Source organism: Taudactylus pleione, unplaced genomic scaffold, assembly GCF_031769625.1.
Source record: "Taudactylus pleione unplaced genomic scaffold, aTauple2 ptg000129l, whole genome shotgun sequence".
NCBI classification, from domain to species: Eukaryota; Metazoa; Chordata; class Amphibia; order Anura; family Myobatrachidae; genus Taudactylus; species Taudactylus pleione.
Genome location: NW_028284531.1, coordinates 1738188 through 1759002, shown reverse-complemented (window position 1 = coordinate 1759002; position 20815 = coordinate 1738188).

Below are 20815 nucleotides of genomic sequence, written 5' to 3'. Positions count from 1 at the left end.
AAAAGATAAATATAAACATATATAAGACAATGATAATTAAAGCTGATAAAAAGATAATATAAAACATTTTTATAAAAAACATTTCAACTCAAACTCTCCATTTAAACCATGGGGGACTAATGTTTTCAACTGATGGATCCATCTCAGTTCAGCTGATATCAGAGTCTGATATCAAGATCTCTCGATTTCCACATTGGATATAATTGTTGAATCCCCCAAAAGGATTTAAGATAGCATTCTTCAGATTTATGTTTAATTTTAAAATGAGAGGAGACTGTATGTGTATCTTCTTAAGGTAGGCATCTCATACCAATTGCCACCATCTGTGAAGTTTTCATCCAAATCTATCCAGAGGAAAGCCCATAACAGGCTACCTGGGTCAAAGTTTTGCCCAGCGTACACCAACGGGAAGTCTGACTGCGACCCTAACCCCCCTAAAAACTGGATCACCTAGGGGTTGGTTTCACCCCAATCAGTGCAGGGGTGTCAGAATGGTATGCAGTCAGGATGCTGATGGTCTAAATGCCGATCATCGGCATCCCGACTGTCTAATCCCGGCAAGTGTCTAATGACAGGTGTCATTGGACCTACGCCGGGAGCCTAACACCCGACTTACTGATCGAAGGTAGGCCGGGCGCCGGGCACGGACAGCTGCGGGGGGAGGGATAGGTTAGGGGCTCCTGGGGGGGGACGTAGGGTTAGGCAACCCCTGGGAGGTTATGGTTAGGCTAGGGGAAGGGGGGGTTAGGGTTAGGTACCCCCTGGGGTGAGGTTAACGTTAGGCACACACCTGGGTGACTTAGGGTTAGGCTGCGGGGAAGAGGGGTTAGGTTTAGGCACTTAGAGGGGGGTAAGGGTTAGGCACTTGGTGGGGAGGTTAGGGTTACGCACCCCTAAGGGAGGGTTAGGGTTAGGGGGAGAGGTTAGGTTAGTAAATAGAAAAATACTTACCCATCAGGATCTTCATTGCCCGGCTTCCATTGTTGGGATTTGAACCTCTCACATTCATAGTTTTCTGTCTTTCCCAGCAGCTGCAGGAACTATGCAGACTCTCTGCTTCTCTGTTTGGCTTTAGGATTACTAAGCTTACTGCAGGTTCTATTACTGCAGATTTAAAGACACTTTTAATATACTGATTCCTTTAGAATGCATAACCAGACAGACAATATGCAAGAAAAACAATAATCACTGCGCTGGTATTGATATTTTGCAATCCAATGATTCCGCAATAATATGGTAAAAACTATGCTCTCTATTATGTAAACAGGAGGCTAGTTTCAATTATACCACATTTATTTTATTCAAACACAAATTAAATATATACACATATCTCAATTAAAAAAATTATATAAATTACAACAATAATCTCATGAGATAGTTTGTGTTCAATTGCATGGAAGCATATAATATAAAAATCTTAGGACACTTAGGCTCTCTAAAAATCACATTTCGCATAAGGTCTTTGTAATGAGTCACCAGTCTGCAATATAAGTTGTTAGTGTGTCAGGTTTAAAGCAAGTGCCAAAATGTTATTTTTAGTTTCATACAGTAATCTGGCAAGCCAGTCAGTTAAAATGCAGTTATTAGTAAATAGTCTGTATAATACTGGCGTCCCAATATAAATAAAGTTTCTACCACTCTGTCAATCGCTTGTAAAACATAAAGTTACCTCTGTCTCTATGAATCAAATCATTTGCATGTATCCTTGTTGGTAAGATCCATTTGTACTAGCGTGGCCACGCTGAAACAGACCGTGTGCTGGATACTTTGCTCCTGTGTGGAGCGGTGGCTAGGGATGTTGTCGCGGCTGATGTGGATGAATGGCTGCTGATGCAAGCCATGAGTATTGCTAGGTATTAAAGAGCGATCTCTCTGGGTGGGACACAACAGGAGACCGGAGCCAGGATAATAGTAGTAGAAAGGGGGTCTGCAATCAACGCGTTTCGTCCCAGGTTAAAGTCCAGGCATTCCACGGGATGAAATGCGTTGATTGCGGACCTCTCTCTCTACTACTATTATCCTGGCTCTGGTCACCTGTTTGCTGGTTACAGAAACAGTGTCCTACGCTTTTTATACTATATGCTTCCATGCAATTGAATAGTAATATACAGTATGTGGTAAAATTTAAACCAGCCTCCTGTTTACATAATAGAGAGCATACTTTTTACCATATTATTGCGGAATGATTGGATTACAAAATATCAATACCAGCGCAGTGATTATTGTTTTTCTTGCATATTTTCGAGAGATCTTCTGGATCGTTTGGGTCCTAACTAGACCCTCAATTACTTGCAGCAGGTACTGATTAATACTTTTGTATATATTCCTAGCACCAGGAATTGTAGTGTTATACTACTTTGTGCGTGATAACCGGACAGACAAACATACAGACCAATGAATTTTATATATCAGATTGTGGAATACAGTTATGGCTATTTAATGTGCTGACATACTACAATAGCTGTAATAGTTTTACAGTCTCGTCTGACAGAATGTCTTGTAACCTTGCCTGTTAGTGTAGAAGTTCTTTCTGTTGCTATTTCAGCTCGCTTTAGATGACTCTGTAGTGCTATATACCTTTTTGTCATTAAGGGGCCTATTTGTCATTGAATATTTTGTCATGTTCCTGAAAACACCTGTTTTCTTGGTATTCAGGAGATCCCCAAAAATATTTAGTATCCCCCAGATATATTATGGAGGGACCGCAACAGATATCTCTTATATCTGCTGTGGTACCTCCATTTCCAACAGCAGCTGCAGCCCCCTAATGCGAAACACTTGGCCCCCGCAGCTAACGCCATTTGAAGATGGAATTGTTCTGCTGTAGACTATTGGCTACAGTTTGTAAAATTTATCGGGAATGGCCGCTATGCATGCATGGTCTGTAGACTGCGCATGTGCAGGAATCCAAGTCAGGAGTAAAGAGACAGTCTCTTCACTCCGAGCACATCACAGCGATGGGTTCCTTTCAGAGCCCCTGACCCTGCATGTGCTAGGTCATACATGCCGGCGCTATGATCGCATACTGCAATGTGATAATGGCCACTAATATCACTCCCAGATCGCATTGCAAATGCAATTGATAAATGGGCCCCTGAGAGTGGTGTCTTTCTACTATATAATGAAGGAAAGGGGATTGGGGAAAAGCTTCTGCACCAGTAAATAATGATGTTAAAATAGATGGATACGGAACCCCAATATCAAAAATAATAAATATAAATATTTGTACAATTCTGGGGCGTGCTGCCAAGGACAAGATTAGTTATACAAGAAAAAAGAAAAGGGAAACAGAAATGTCCTTTTTGCTGGTGCACTTACATGGAAAATAGTTAAAAATTTACTTTTATTAATTAATATTAAAAAATGTATTTATACTCTGCAGTGAAATATTGTTAAATATGAGAAAAGCGTTTTCGTGTGCTTATTATGTGGTATCTTGTCTTATTCTAACACCCGCGCGTGCAGTGGCAAACTAAGGATGAATACTGGTATATTAAGAATCTGATTTGTCACAAACAGGTCACAACATGTGTAAATCCAAGGTGGCAAGTCAATAACGCATTTCATTGGGACCAATTATATGTGGAATAGTGCTAATATAACATCCCTATCAATTATGTGCATATCCTAGCAATTTTGGTATGCAGTGGATATTGCAGAATATTATCCCATAATTGATAGGGATAATAATTAATAGGCACACGAAGATGCTTTTCTTATATTTAACAATATTTCACTGGAGAGTATAAATAAATGTTTTAATATTAATTAATAAAAGTACATTTTTAACTATTTTCTATGTACTGTAAATGCGCCAGCAAAAAGGACATTTCTGTTTTCCATTTGTTTTTTCTTGTGTCTTTCCACTACACTGACTGGTCACAAGACTCTCACATTCATAGTTTTCTGTCTTTCCCAGCAGCTGCAGGAACTATGCAGACTCTCTGCTTCTCTGTTTGGCTTTAGGATTACTAAGCTTACTGCAGGTTCTATTACTGCAGACTTAAAGACACATTTAAACCCAGTCGGTTTGAAGGTAGTTTGATGGTGGGTTCTAAATCTTGAAGGTTTGAAGGTGGTTTGATGGCGGGCTCTATACCCCGACGGTTTGAAGGCAGTTTGATGGCGCCAGTGGCAATTTGACGGCGGTTTCTAAATAATACCAAAACCACTGACTAGTAATTTTAGCCCTAGTCCTGTTCTATTCTATTCTAAAATGTGTCTTGCTTGTGGATTTGCGGCGGTTTTGCAGAGGTTTTAAATTCGTGGATAGCAAAGCTGCCACCAAACCGCCAGGGTTTAGAACTTAGCACATTTTGCCCTTATTTCTTGTTGCCTGTGGTTTCTATGTGTTTAGCTGTGGCCCAACCTGAGGCTGTGGTTCCTCTTTCCTCTCTGACTCCTTCGCTTCCTGTAATTTTGGGTTCAAAGCTCTAGTTTTGTGGGAACTTCCTGGCCTATAACATTTCAATACTGGACCCACCCATTCCCCTCTGGTAAGCATGGAGTCCACTTATTGCACTATATGGACACAGTCAAAGTATTTTTTGTAAAATGTAACACCCTAGGTGATTTTCATGTAAAATGATATGCCATACTAGGAAAGGGAAGGTATTTTGATGAGGGATATATTATTTATGTTGGTATGTACTTTGTATACAGTTAAAATGTATATTTAGCCTAAAAATAATTTCAGGTACTAAGGTATCACTTTACTGTTTGTTGTAAATGTTTATGTTAGAAATATAGGGGTAGAGGCTGATTGTGGAGTATATATGTATATAATGTGACATATGAAGGCACGAGCCATTTGTATAAAATACTGTAATGGCTGGAGGTGAAATCCTGAGGTAGCTGGAGGCCTGACTGAGAAGTCAGTTAGGGGCCTGTTAGACAGTTGGAGGTGGTTAGTATAAACAGAGAGCAGTGGCTGGAGCAGTTGGTCTGCAGTTCCCCCTCGAATGCCCACCATACTGACTTACCGAGGCCGCATTAGATGAGAAGGCGCTAGTGCAGTGATTATTATTATTATCATTTATTTATATGGCGCTACAAATGTTCCGCAGCGCCTTACAAAGCACATAAACAAGTTGTAGACAAGTGACTTACAGAACAATACAATACAGGACCAGGACATGAATAATATATATTGCTACATTAGTGACCATAACACCCAGATAAGCAACAGAGCATAAGCAGCCAAGTGTTAGGTGCCCTAGTGGTGAGTAAGAAGTAGATGAAACTAAAGTAGGGAGAAGTACAAGAGGTGAGAGGGCCCTGCTCATAAGAGCTTACATTCTAAAGTGATCACCAGATGTCATCTGTGGTGGAACCAGTGTGGGCTGAGGTGTGTGCCGGTGTATGGTCTCGTTTCCAGTGCAGAAACACCGCTGAAGGAAGACTACGGGAGTCGGAGCCTATGAGAGGTGGGGAGAGGCGCTGTACGGCTGCACTGCAAAGCACAGAGGAGGTGCCTGTGCAAGGAGGCAGCCAGAAGGATACAGTGATTGATGGCCGCTAATCAGAGGGGTTGAGCTTGAGATTCAAGGAACCTATACCGCGGTATCAGCGATCCTTGGAGGGAACAATGAGTAATAATAATCTCTGCACAGCACCACTACTATCGCACCACATACTAGCAGCAGGAGTGCCCGGAAAGCTAGTTGAAATTGTAATCAGTTACACCATCATTTAAGTGAAAAGTTGGGGGAGAGGAGATATTATATTGAACCCCTAATCTAATTATAAGGGGGTCTGAGGAGAGAATGATCTAATTATAATAGAGCAAAGTTGAACATCAGAAGCCCATTCTAAGAAAGCTGCAACATCGTCCATATACAAGGGAGCAGTAATAGATCATTACTAACTAGCTACAATGAGGCCTATAATTATCTTTGGCTTTTGCCTCCAGTCAGCCTTTCTGCCAAACTGTTATATAAACCACAAAACTTTCTAGTTAAGGAAAAGAAGCTGTAATCGATCAAACAACAATAACAGCCGGTTATTTTCTATAATTATAGTCTACATTTAAACTCAAAATATTTTGTCTCCCTTCATTAAGGGAGCTGCAGATATACAGGACGTTTGAATCCAAGAACTGTAATTCTTTAACATAAACAAAAAAAGACAAAAGATAGGGACTGGGAGTTTGATGCAAAGGAACAAAATTGATTTAGAGGTATTTGCTTATTCTATATCCATGTCCCGGAGTTATTGTGATTTATTTGCTATTTCATTTAAGATAACATTGTGAAAAATTAATTCTCAAGTGTGTGCTTAAATGCACAGTAACCTTTAAACTGAGAAATACAATATATGTAACTATATTTGTGCTTATAAACAAAGAAAGGTCTATTTGAAGTCATAAGTGTAGTACTTACCTGAGAGATCTCCAGACATTGATTAATGTGATACCTACGAGAGAGAAAGAAAAGAGGTATATTATTATTATGACATAATACATTATATGACATACTATACTATATTAAACACCCTAGAATACATTTAAGGGTTACCATAGGTTTTCCCAAGCAAGCCTATTGCAAAGGAGGTGATATAATATCACTAATGTAACAAAACTTGGGTGGAGGCACTAACATATACTTAACCCCAGAACCAGGAGTTACAAAAATAAAAAAGGGACCAGTACTCCCCTAAAGTAACAAGTGGATACATTTATAGCAGCTTTCACACTCAGGATAAGTCTTCAGGTGCAAATTTTGTTTATTTCTGATTTTTTCTAAGTTCTAAGATTTAAAGTATATACAAATGAAAGGTGTCTCCACCGTGTATGGTTGGGTATCATTAGAAAAAAAAGCACTGGATACAGTAGAAGGTTTTATAGAGATGAGTGAATCCCTCTTTCGTATTTCTACTGGAATGTTAGCGAATGACTGTTACACAGATGAAAAGATGAAAAACAAAGTAAAACTGTTATTACTTGTAGCATGCCGCTCCTGCTGCTGCTGATCACTTTCTTTTCATACAGGAAAATTCTCTGTAAATAAGACTAGATTTGTTTTAATGGAATCATTTAACAAACTCAGACAAAAAACGCAGGGCCTGATTCTGAGTTGTACGCTAATGCCATCGTAGCTGTAATCCCGTATGCAGCTGCTGTGCAAAAATATACCACTGTTGCAGACACCGAGGAATTTATTTAGACACCCACCTGCGGCTTTGAAAATCCAAATATCTGTATAGAAAGACGCAGCATTGGTCACAGGTCATTCGATTATCACAGTTCTGAGTAACCCTATGGCTACTCAGATTAGTTACGGGAACTGAGACGCTGGAGACATTTATACTGCATACGGGATCACAGATGCGGGCTGTGACATGCCACAAAGCACCAGCATTTTTTCGCTGCCACTTTCCTTGTTACCTTCCCCAAACGCTCACTGACTGTCAATCACACTGGAAATAAAAAGTCACTGCGAGCGACTATGGTAATATACATTCATGCATGTGCAGTGTGACTTAGACACATGCACAGTTTACCGATAATCGCTCAACTGCATAAATATCGGCATTGCGTATGTACATCTCTGAATCGGGCCCATAGATGGTTCATGAACGAAGTTGATCCAGTACATCTACAATTACATCTCTAGCTTCAAGGACATACAAAAATAAGAGAATTTTTTATAGACTTGGTTATCACTTAGCTTATACAGTACTGTCACAAAATACACAAAGGGATCAACAGAGAGTCTGTACTAACTGTACTATACTATAGTTTTAGCTAGTTAGTTAGTTAGTTAGTTAGGTAGGTAGTTAGGGGTCTATTTACTAAGCCTTGGAAAAAAAAGTGACCCGGGAAAAAGTACCTACCAATCAGCTCCTAACTGACCTGGTTACAGGCTGTGTTTGAAAAATTACAGTTAGGAGCTGATTGGTAGGTGCTTTTCTCTGTCTCCACTTTATCTCTCTCCAAGGCTCAGTACATAAACCCCTTAGTAAGTTAGTAAGTTAGTTAGTTAGTTAGTTAGTAGATTAGTTAGTTAGTCACAGTGGAAGGTTGGCCTTTTATTTATTTAAGCACCTTTTTCTGCAGTGACAATCCTACCCCATGTTGAACCTTGTATGACCTGTAAACCCCCTCTTTGCCCAGCTACAGGAAATATGCTGATGAGTACAATTTTCAAAATAGTTCACCTCATTTCCCATTTGGCTATGGAATTTCATAGGTTACCTGGCTGTAAATGTTCTGCAAAGATATGTCCACTAATTTCTGTTCCAACCTAGATACAAACCCCACAATAGAGTTAAATGAATGGACAAGATTTCTCCACTCTATTTGTAGATTACAAATTCAGAAAAAATGTGAATTTACAAACGCAATAAGTAATAGCTATGCTGCAGAAGGGTGAAGCAAATTTTGAACTCAAATTCTTGAATTTTAATATCTAAACTTTATTCCTCTGTGAAACGAGTAAAAGAAAAAAATAGATAAAAAAAGATTTAGTAACCATATGTCATGTATAGTCACAAAAGTAAGGGGGGCAATTTGCCCCTCTTACAGTAGACAGTCACATGGAAATATAAATTGGACAGTTCACGTGTACTTCCAGCAAAACCAGCAGAGCCCAGGGGGCTCATTATAGTATTGTCCAAATTGATTTTTTATTTAATTATTTTCCCTCTTTTACCTGTACCGCTTTCCTAAAATTGAGAAATAAAATGTAAAATAAAGAAACTTTTAATTTAACTATCTATTTTAGGAAAGACTTTCACATTTTCCCAAAGCTAGTTTAATCAATATTTTTAATAACATGAGACAAAGAGTATTACTGTACCACAGGTAAATGTAACAGGGCAATCTAATCTAAAATGTCATTAACGTCTGTGACTCATTCTCCTGTCATTATTTTGATATTCCATGGGTAATTGCAAATTAAAAATAGATTTGAAGTCTGTAAAAAAGAGTTGAGCTTCTGAAGTACACAACCAGTAGCTAAACTGAGCAAGAAATATAATACGACACTAAAATGAAATTGGAACTATTACTAGCAATGGTCTGTTTTTTTCAGCTCCTGTCTCATGGGTGGTTTATGATAAAGTCAGCTGTAACTTATCTGTATTAGGTACATGCTGTAAATGTGAGCTCAATTTACCACAGTTTAAGACCCACTGTATTTCTCAGATTTTTTTCTGTTTCTAAAACTAGTTATAAGAATTAAAATATATACAAAAGAAAGGTGTCTCCAGCGTGTATGGTTGGGTATCATTTGTCGAAGCTGGATTATTGGCTGAGACAAGATCAGTTTAAAATTGAATCGCAGCGACGCCATCTTGCGACTGGCCGCAAGACGCCATTTTTGAAATGAGATTGCAAGACACCATTTTGCAAATTGCCACCCAAGCGCCATTTTAGATAAACTCACAATTAAGTACATATGGCGATATTACTATTAGCACCATGCGATTGCATCTTTCACCATTTCTCATATACACATTAATACGCACAATTGCGCTGTTAACTAGTCGCATATTAGCGAATGCATAAGATCCTATATGAAAACGCTGTTTATTAGCTTTATGCGCACGCATCTGCTCCAAGTTAACTAGCGTCTTTATATCAAACTCCGCATACTCACACATTACATATCCACATACAAGGTTCCATAAACTTTAAGGTATAAGATTTAAGTTTGTTTATTTAGTATAAATGCTGTGAAATAAAGATTATTTGGTAACTAAGGTTTTATACATGATAAGTAAGCCGTGTTTGGTTTTGTACTGATGCGTACTCTTTCCACAGTATTCCGGTATCATTGGCGTGGAGATCGCATCATGCATTCTCAACTTATGGACTGCAGAGACTTCAAGCAATAAAATGTATATTATATGAACAACTGTTAGGATGTTGTATGAGGCGGGAATCCAGAGACCCCCAGTTGTTAGAGGCTGGGTTGGTCTATTTGAATCAGCCTGTTAAATGCTCTGTAACAGATGCATTCCCCCTTGGGAACCAATGGCATCAGCAACAAACTTCTCTATTGTGTTGTCTATTTCTGGGGGGTATAAATATGTGTGATCCAACACTGGGTCTTAATCTTCGTGCTGAATGCTGATTGATGAGGGATTTCTTGCTGATGCCTAACATCTGGTCATGAAGTGCTGTGTATGTATACTGTACTTGGATCTGTATAATTCCTTTGCGCCGAATTGTGTCTGGATCAATAGCATGTAACTTACTGTACTTTTACTTGAATAATACTTTGTGCTTTGGAACCACAGATCCTAGGTCTGAAGTCTTTATTTACTGTATGACTGCGTACGCAAATAAGCGTCATCTTTAGAAGGTATAGGCAGGATATTAGAAGGTATAGGCAGGATATTAGAAGGTATAGGAAGGAGTGTATAGAGGTTCTAATTCAGTATCGTTAGTTGGGGGCTCATAGTGAAGTCACTTACCTACTCACATGGCACATACGGTTATCGAAATTTCAGCAAAGGGTGGAGTGGCCACATGCAGGATTTACCTGCAACCGCTTTGTGCTGAAAGATCACTATCCATTTTCGTGTGAGCCGAGGAAGCTGACTAGAATCCAGGGACAAGAGAGGAAAAAGTTTGCTTTCCTTTGTTGATAGAACCTAATGTTTAAAGGGGTGCTGCAGTATTGAGTACGCGGCTGAGTCGCAGTTTTGCACACAGCAAAGACGCACTTTTGCGTACGCAGCTAAAAAGTTGTCATACGGTTGTGTGGTAGTCGCACAATAGCGTATATGTACTTCCGGCTGTGCTGCCACGTGTTTAAATAAAGCCGTTGAGGTTTACATTTTTCAATTGTTATCAATATCTGGGTTAACGTGTATTTTTCTGCGCAGGAAAAAGTGTGTAACAGTGAGTATTTGTTGGTAGGGGTAACTTGTTTCCTACAGTTAGAGGTACCGTATGACCTTTAAGGGCTAAGTGCTAGTCGCTCGGTAAGCAGCTTACCGTTCTATACACAGTAGCAGGTGTACATGTTGTCTTTGTTGTAGAGAGGTGCGTGGAAGTAGCCGACATAAACTTCCATAGGTGTGGAAGTTGCCTTACTAAATCTTATCCGGGTGTGGAAGTTGCCTTTTTCAAATCTTATCCAGGTGTGTGGGCGCTGCCGTTTAAATCATCCACAGGTAAGTGAAAGTATCTTGATTGTCTTTCACCAGTTTAAATCTTTATTGAAAAGCGTAGGATTTGTCTCAGAATTGGAGCCGCGCAAACAGTAGATATGTTAGACAATGATGTGCTGCAAATGGAAGCGCCGATTGGATCGGCCCGTCATTTTATGCATACTAAGTACGGTACTTATGCGATGAGGTATTGTGATGTATGGTTTAAAATGACGATGAAGAGTGTTAGACTGTTTCCCAGAAATGGTAGTTTTGATAAAAATGTACTAGATAATGTCCGGGATCACATCAGTCTGATGCGCTCCCAAGAGAAAAAGGTCAAATATTATGAATGTTTAAAGTTGTGGCAGCATGAAGGGGATGCGTGGCTTAAAAATGCGCTAGCAACGCAAACTAGCGTTGCGAGCGCATTGCCAGAGAATACATCCGCAACGTTCAATTGCAATACGGGCAAGCCGCAAAATGGCGCGCACGTGCAGCGAGGTAGCGTTGTGGAGAGTATTGTCAGCAGTTCACGCTCACCACCCCAACCTTATGTGGATGGAGGTGCAAGTACAATTACCAAAAATACCCATAAAAATGTAACAAGCAATTTGTACCCTTTCTTAAGCAACCATAAAGAAAATGTTTATGATGTGGATGATGAGCCTATTGTAATGTCTGCCATTTCCCATGCTATGTAAATTATAGATGCTGCATCACCACAATCAGGAGTGGTGCCGCCATCTCCATCGGTAACAGCAAGGGAAGTGCTAACTCCCTCTGCACCCGTAGAGGAAGTTGTTAATACCATACATAGCAGCAACAGATTAAACCCCCAGCCAGGTAACAAGGTCAAAGGTAGCAGCACTACCGGTCTGCATGCCATTCGGACGACAACTGTTCCAAATGGAAATGCAGATGCGAACGGTGTAGTGCCCACAAGGGAAGTAGTAATGCATTGTCCCTGGACAAGAGCAGAACTAAATTCCATCATAAATGATTTCCCGATCCCAAAAAGGAACTAGCCAAATGTCAAAGATTTTTGAGAAATTTGGGTAGTTCACATGAGCCAACTAATAAAGATTGGCATGTGGTGTTAAGGGCCTGTCTGCCACGCAAAACTGACGTGACAAAATTTACCACGGATTGTGTATTGGATGATGACGTTCCCTTAACAGACCAAGTAAACCAAGGTAACATTTCCCACATTGTAACTCATTTGGGTATATATTTTCCAGTAGTAGTTAACTGGAACAAAATTTTTACCATTAAGCAAAAGGAGAGTGAATCTGCAGAAGATTATTGCGACCGGGCTCTGCAGGCTATCACCCAGTACACTGGGATAGAAGATATTAAAGATAGCACTCACCACAGGGGAATGATAGTCACGGTACTCATGGACGGTTTGAAAGAGAATTTAAAGACCCGGGTTCAGACCTCACAGCCTGGCTGGAGGGGACTCACAATAGATACCCTCATAGAATCCGCCATAGAACATGATAAAAACATCTCAAAGAAGAGAGAGACCCAGAGCGAAAAACAAATGGCTGTCAGTATCCAAGCTCTGGAGGGAATGACGGTAACATCACAGCCAACAGACACACTTGCACACACACTCACGTCTGAACAAGTATGTGCTCTCACTAACCCCACGCAACAACAAACAGCTCTATTACACTAACCCAATACAACCACAGGTCCCATACTCCTCACAAACTTCATATTCCCCACAATACCCTTACCCTCCCTATCCTTACCCATATCCACCACCTTTACCCTCTGCACAAACCTCACAACACCACATGTCTTCACCCGAAACATGAACCTGTTTTAACTGTAAACAAACAGGACACTTAAGTAGAATCTATACAGTGAAAGGAGTAGGGATCCCACATCAGGGAAGACCTAGATATCCCCATAAGGGATATGCACAGAGGCCAGCAAATGTTCAGCAGGCACTAGCTCCAATTGTAGCCATAAATGCTTTATTGGAGAATGGTAGCCAACGCTAGGGGTCAGGTCATACCTGTAGTCTACAGATGGTCAGGTTAACAGAATGTACTAGGGAAGAACCGGTCATGATGGTTGATGTAGCTGGTACTGAATATCCTTTTCTTGTAGACACAGGGGCGACCAGGTCGGTGATAAAATATCCCGTTAATTTGCAGGTGACCAACGAGACAGTACCAACAATGGGTGTAACAGGTAAAGTGGAACATTATCCTTTAACAAAGTCCACAGAGGTTACTATTGGGCCGTTGCATACCAGGCATTCTTTTCTCCTGGCTGCTACGGCTCCTACTAACCTACTGGGCAGAGACTTGTTATGTAAGATGGGATGTGTCATATATTGCACCCCTGATGGTGTATTTTTAGATATCCCAGAGAGAATGGAATACGAGGTGCGGGATATGTTAGACACTCCGCAAAGGATAATGTATCACTCTACAGTTTTAAATGAAACTCCATCTCAGGTAGATGAAATGTTGTCCCTAATTCCAGATTCCCTTTGGACTAAAGATGGACAGGACACTGGATTAATGGCAAATGTAAGCCCTGTAATGGTAAATTTAAAAAGCGGAAGGCAAGTCCCTAAAATTCCCCAATACCCACTAAAATAGAAGGTAGAGTTAGGGGTGTATCCCATAATTGAGGCGTTATTGCAGCAGGGAATTTTAGTCCGTACAGCAAGTGTAGCCAACAGTCCCATTTTTCCAGTGAAGAAGGCTGGTGTAAGGGGTTATAGGCTGGTACAAGACCTTAGAGGGGTTAATAAGGTGGTAGAGAACCAATTTCCCGTAGTGCCGAATCCAGCTGTCATCCTTATGCAAATTCCACCAAATGCAACCCATTTCACTGTCATTGATCTTTGTTCTGCTTTCTTCTCTGTACCTCTTCATCCTGACTGTCAGTACCTATTTGCATTCACATACAGGGGTGTACAATACACATGGACATGATTACCCCAGGGTTTCATAGACAGCCCCAGTATCTTTTCCCAGGCATTACATGATTGTTTACAGTCTTTTCAACCCGCCAATGGATCTGTTCTAATTCAATATGTAGATGATTTATTGCTATGTTCTGACTCGTTTATATCATGTTTGAATGATACTAAACTTTTGTTGCTTCATCTCTCGCATACAGGACACAAGGTTGCTAAGGACAAACTACAGCCGTGCCAATCCAGAGTTAAATACTTGGGATATAGAAAGGTTTAGGAAATAATTCCAACTCTGTGCTGAGTACTAAAGAAAAAATAGGTGAATAGTTGATGAAATATAACAATTTAATCACACAATACACAGTAAAATCACATAAATCCCAGTGGGAATAGATAAAAATAAAGTGCAAATGCAATTGCACACAAATATAATAAAGTGCAGATGAAGTCGCATACAGATATGACACCACCCTAGGATAACAATAGGGAGTGTTCAATAAAATAAAAAATGGAGCAAGCTGTCACATACCCAGTGAATAAGCACTGGAACCCCTAGGTAACCGGTCCTGGGATCATCCGGAATCTCCTAAGGGGTCAAACTTAGGGTCCCAATGCTTTCAAATAAAGGTGTTTCTTGCTTCCAGGGCAGAGATGATGCAGGCATCCAATACCAACGCGTTTCGACCTTTGTGGGTCTTTTTCAAGGCATATGGATGCATGCATAAAGCAGAGTATTTATAGGGCAGAGATGATGAACTTCCTGTTCCGCCCATGAAGATAATAATGCCTGCATCATCTCTGCCCTGGAAGCAAGAAACACCTTTATTTGAAAGCATTGGGACCCTAAGTTTGACCCCTTAGGAGATTCCGGATGATCCCAGGACCGGTTACCTAGGGGTCCCAGTGCTTATTCACTGGGTATGTGACAGCTTGCTCCATTTTTTATTTTATTGAACACTCCCTATTGTTATCCTGGGGTGGTGTCATATCTGTATGCGGCTTCATCTGCACTTTATTATATTTGTGTGCAATTGCATTTGCACTTTATTTTTATCTATTCCCACTGGGATTTATGTGATTTTACTGTGTATTGTGTGATTAAATTGTTATATTTCATCAACTATTCACCAATTTTTTCTTTAGTACTCAGCGCAGTGTTGGAATTATTTCCTAAACCTTTCTATATATCATTTTATTAGTATTCGGTGGGTGATACCGACGAGATTTATTCCATCTGCAGCAGAGTTGTGCGCCCAGAGTGTCATACATTTATTGTTGTACTATTTAAATACTTGGGACACTGCCTAACCCAGGAGCTGCGACATCTCACTACAGATAGAATCCAGGCTATACAAAACATGACACTGCCACGTAACCAACAGCAAATCCGTACCTTCTTGGAAAAGTGTGGATATTGTAGAATGTGGATCCCAGGTTTTTCCATTTTGGCCTTACCTTTACAGGAATTAGGACCTCATTCAGAGTCGGTCGAAGTGGCCGCACGGTCATACGTGAAAAGGGGCCGTATATGCTAATGATTCCCTCGCAAGTTGCGTCCCTAAGTTCGGATCGGTAGTTGGCCGACCAAGGGGAGGAAGCGGTCGGAAGACCAAAAAATACGCCCCCTTCTCGTACGCATTGCACGTCATCTCCAGGCATATAAGGATTAATTGAGACCATCGGCAACCATCGAAACTGGTCGTAGAGCTTAAGGTTGACCATACCCTCTCTTAAGCTCTACGATCATGTCAGTGTAAAAACCTCTCATATCACATGTGCCATGACGCTACTTTGTTAATTATGCACTCCCATAAACCGTATGCACTCCCACAAAACGCCGTCCGCATAATTAGGCACGCCTGCATTCGCACCTTCCCCTGTTACCACCCAAAAACGCCTCAATCTGTCACTCAAACTACCGACCTGGCTGTGTTCAAGGAGAGAGAAATTTCTGATCGTAGCGGCTAGTTTGCGCACGCACATTGTGAACTGTATGCATGCGCAGTATGGCGAATCGGTGGCATACGACCGTGCGCCCACTTCGACCGACTCTGAATGAGGTCCTTAGTCTCTTCCTCAAAGCCCGATCATGTCATACACACTGAGGAATCAGAGCAGGCTTTCCTTAATCTTAAGGATAGTCTGACAAAAGCTCCTGCATTGGGAATACCCGATTATGAAAAGCCTTTTGATTTGTATTGTATGGAAGCTGATGGTTGTGCTGCAGGTGTCCTTACACAAAAACATGGGGATGCCTGTAGGCCCGTAGCATATTACAGTGCACAATTGGACACTGTGGCGAGATCACTCCCAACCTGTTTGAGAAGTGTAGCAGCAACGGCTCTATTGGTCAGCAAAAGTGAGGATGTGGTATTGGACCATGATATGATTGTCTATACCCCACATGCTGTGTCTGCCCTGTTGAACTCTGCCCAAACCAGACACGTATCCTCAGCTAGATTCACCAAATGGGAACTAGTTCTAATAGCACCCTCAAATATCACTATAAAGCGGTGTAATACGTTAAATCCAGCAACGTACTTACCATATGTGCATAAGAATGCACAAAGGGTGGAGGATGAGTCTCTGGTAGAAAGTGAGTTTTGCAAAGGTATTGATACGCATGATTGTATGGATTATCTTAACCAGACCCTTACCGCTAGACCTGACATACGTGACATACCTTTAGAGAATGCAGATGTGACATTTTACATGGATGGGAGTTGCCATAGACAAACGGACACAGGTGAGTTATGTACAGGTTATGCTGTTGTAGATGACACAGACATCATAGAAGCTGAACCTCTTGGTCCTCCTCACTCAGCCCAAGTGGCGGAGTTAGTAGCACTGAGAAGAGCGTGTGAATTGGCAGCAGGCAAATCTGCCAACATTTACACTGACTCTAGGTATGCGTTCGGGGTGATTCACGATTTCGGAGCTCTATGGCATCTGAGAAATTTTATGACAGCAGCAGGCACACCAGTCGCACATTCCAGACACATAAAAGGATTATTAAAAGCAATTCAGTTGCCCAAAATGGTAGCAGTAATAAAGTGTAAAGCCCACACATGTGAGGAAGATCCGGTATCATTGGACAACAACAGGGCGGATGAAGCTGCCAAGTGGGCAGCAGGTTTAAAAACAAATGTACCCATAGAACAAGTAATGGTTTTCCAAACAGTTGACATGCAGAAATTAATTGAGATGCAAAATTTGTGTTCTATCCAAGAGAAAGCAACCTGGAAGTCTAAGGGATGTGGGCAAGAGCCCTCTGGACTCTGGAGGGATGGACAAGGTAAGCCGGTGGCACCTAAGGTGTATTACCAAAGCCTGGCTGAGGCAGCGCACAGACTGACTCACTTGGGAAAACAGGGTATTTGCAAGTTGGTGAGGGCATACTGGTGTGCACCAGGTTTTTCTTCACAAGCAGAGAAGATAGCAATGTCCTGTCTGACCTGCTTGAGAAAGAATATAGGGAAAGCGATCCCTACCGAACCATCCCACATTCCCCTGACTGACGGTCCTTTCCAGGTAATACAAATTGATTTCATCCAATTACCACCCTGCTGGAATCTCAAGTATGTGTTAGTTTGTACCAATGTATTTTCTAATTGGGTAGAGGCATACCCAGTGGCCACTAATACTGCTGTATTCACTGCTAAAAAGATGGTACAGGAATTTGTATGCAGGTATGGTATCCCTAGAATGATTGAAAGTGATAGGGGTACCCATTTCACCGGGGACATCTTCCAGATAATGTGTAAATTGATGGGTAGTGATAGCAAACTCCACACCCCATATCGACCCCAAGCCAGTGCCAAGGTGGAGAGAGTGAACGGCACTATTAAAAACAAATTAAGTAAGATCATGGCTGAGACTGGACTAGCATGGCCAGAAGCACTACCTTTGGTCCTACATAGCATAAGGACCACTCCTAGGCCTCCACTTAATCTGTCCCCATTTGAAACACTGTTTGGTAGACAACCTCATTATTATTATAAGCCCACAGGAAGACCTGAAGAGTAACAGCGAGGTCACTGTTAAGTATCTTATAACAATGAGCAAACAGTTGCAGCAACAACAGCAGAAATTGAAATTGTTGTCACCCGATATGCCAGAGATAAACTGTCATGATGTCAAACCTGGAGAATATGTTATGATCCGAAATTTTTTACGCTCAAGTTGCCTAATAGATCGATGAGAGGGGCCGTATCAGGTGCTGTTGATGAGTGCCACATCCTTGAAGGTGGCCGAGAGAGATACCTGGGTCCATGCCACTCACTGCAGAAAGGTTAATCAACTGGTGGAGAAGCAGGGCAGAGTTGAAGCAGATAATGAGGATCTGGCAATTGCGAACCTGTTCCGGGAAAATTAAAAGGTGACAGTGAGAAACCTGAGCTAAAAGAAAATTGTAGATCAGTGTCACAGCAAAAGAACTGTTCTGCTGTGTTCATGTGTGTACTCTTCTTTCAGAATTTCCATCATGATTGGTTTATCTGGAGATTCCTGGTTCTTGTGAAGGAGGATAGATGGAGGAGGTGGGAGCTGATGCTGGTGTAATGGAGTGATATTGAGAGGAGGAGTGCTATACCAAACCAGGGGAGTGCCGGTCCAATTTCAGTACAGTAAATTTTGTGAAAATATGAATAACAGTAATAAGGAAGAACTGTATTACAATCCTGAGTTATGATGTAGTGTATAACAATGTAACCTGAGTTTGAGTGGTCGTGCATGGATATAATGTTTATGTTGTTTTAAGTCATCTTAGGTAATGCAGTCCCAACCCCTTCCAAGGCTCTCCTTATAGGATAGGTGCATCCCCACATCTTTCCCATGATCCCTTAAGGATCCACGGTGTGCGTATAAGGCAAGTTTTATGTCCCTCCCGGAGACACATTATCTGAATGGTTCAAATGACCACACTGTGTCATACCATAATAACATTGAACGGTATATTCTCATGCATGGCTAAACAGATTCAGAATAGGTTGTGATAGCGCTTGATTGGCTATCAAAGGGTGGACTGCCGAAACTGAATAATTGGGTAAGACAGAATCTGTTTGGCAATCAGGAAAACCTGCATGACGCCATCTTGTGAATGGCAGCAAGACTCCATTTTTTAAAAGAAAGCTTACACAAGCGCCATTTTGTCAAAAATACATAGTACACAATCCACAGTGCAAAATTGATAAAAGTAGCAATTTTGCTACTCACAACGCAAAGTTGCTAAAAAGTAGCATGAACAGCTTTTTAACAATCTTCCCCTAACACCTACCGACGGTATTTAGCAGACATAAAATAACTTTGCAACACATTAAAATCACCACAGACTTATATTTGAGCAGTAGCAAAGTAGTGGTGAATAGTGAAAATGAAGGAATGACCTTAAGTCAAAGGACCGGGTCAGAAAAAATGTGGAAAAGGTGCAGATAAGAATGCAAATACCTAAACCAAGAACATGGGGTAATGTAATATAATAAAGTAAGTTTTAAGCCATACTAATATCTCCGCTATTCAATTGATATGAAAAAGCAAAATATAAAAAGTTATATTTATTGTTATATGGTACTGGGACATAGTTTAGATATCTTTTTGTAAATGCCGAAGTAAGAACCAATCAGTTGATTCATATAATTTGTAGATTTTAGTCTGGGATGATTCATCTAGAGTGTCAATATATAACCCCCATTTCCGGTAGAATCTATCTATTCTAGAATGAATGTCAGGAATAGTAGACCGTCTATCAAAATATATTGACTGAAGCATTTTCTGTTGAATTTCAACAAGAGAGGGAGAAGTGTGAGATATCCAGTGAATCAAAGTGGTCTTCTTGGCAAAAGTTACAAAAAGTTTGAGTAACGGGGTTAGTTGTTTCCTCCGTTCTCCCAGATCCCAGTTAGAAAAGTTGGCCAAAAGACAAGCCAATTTATCAGGAGTAAGAGAAAGGCAAAAAGAATTACTTAGATAGGATAATATTTTATTCCAAAATTTCTTAATTTTGCCACATTCCCAGAAACAGTGTAGAAATTTAGCCATTGACATGTGACATTTTGGGCAGGAGCCTGATTCTAAAGAAGTCATATGCTTGCGTTGTGCTGGAGAAATATACATCCTATAGGTGGTGCAGATATGAACTTCCTGCAAGTAGGAAGATTGCAAAATTTTAAGAGTGGAACTGTAATGCTCAAAAAGCACTTCAGCATTTTCAAGAGAGGGTATATCACCTTTCCAAGAATTAAATAATTGTTGTTTATATAAATCCGAGGGACTATTGACTAAATCCGAGTAAATACGTTTTAAATGAAATAGATTATGTGTAAGGAATTTAAAAATCGGTTCTAATGGATCAGATTGGTTAAGTATAGGCATAGCAGGGGGTAGAGAGGAGATGTAGTGACGCAGTTGTAGGAACATGTAAAATTGATGATTAGGCAGTTGATACTTATGTTGTAAAGTTGAGAATTGCATTATAGAACCACCCGGATCAAAAACCAATGCTGTGATTTTTAGTCCCTTTTCTCTCCATGTAGAAAATTGTGTGTTAGATAATTATGGAGGAAACTCTGGATTTCCCCAAATAGGAATAAAAGGTGATACGAGGTGGTTTCTTTCCATTTTCTTATTTATCTTAAGCCAAGCAAGATATGTGTCTCGAAAATATAAATTTGATAAAAGTTGAGGTGGGATGTTAGCTATCTTAGTATGTAGGAGAGCACCAGGGGAGTAAGGGGCACATACTGCATTGTCCAGTTGTAATTCCGTAAAGAA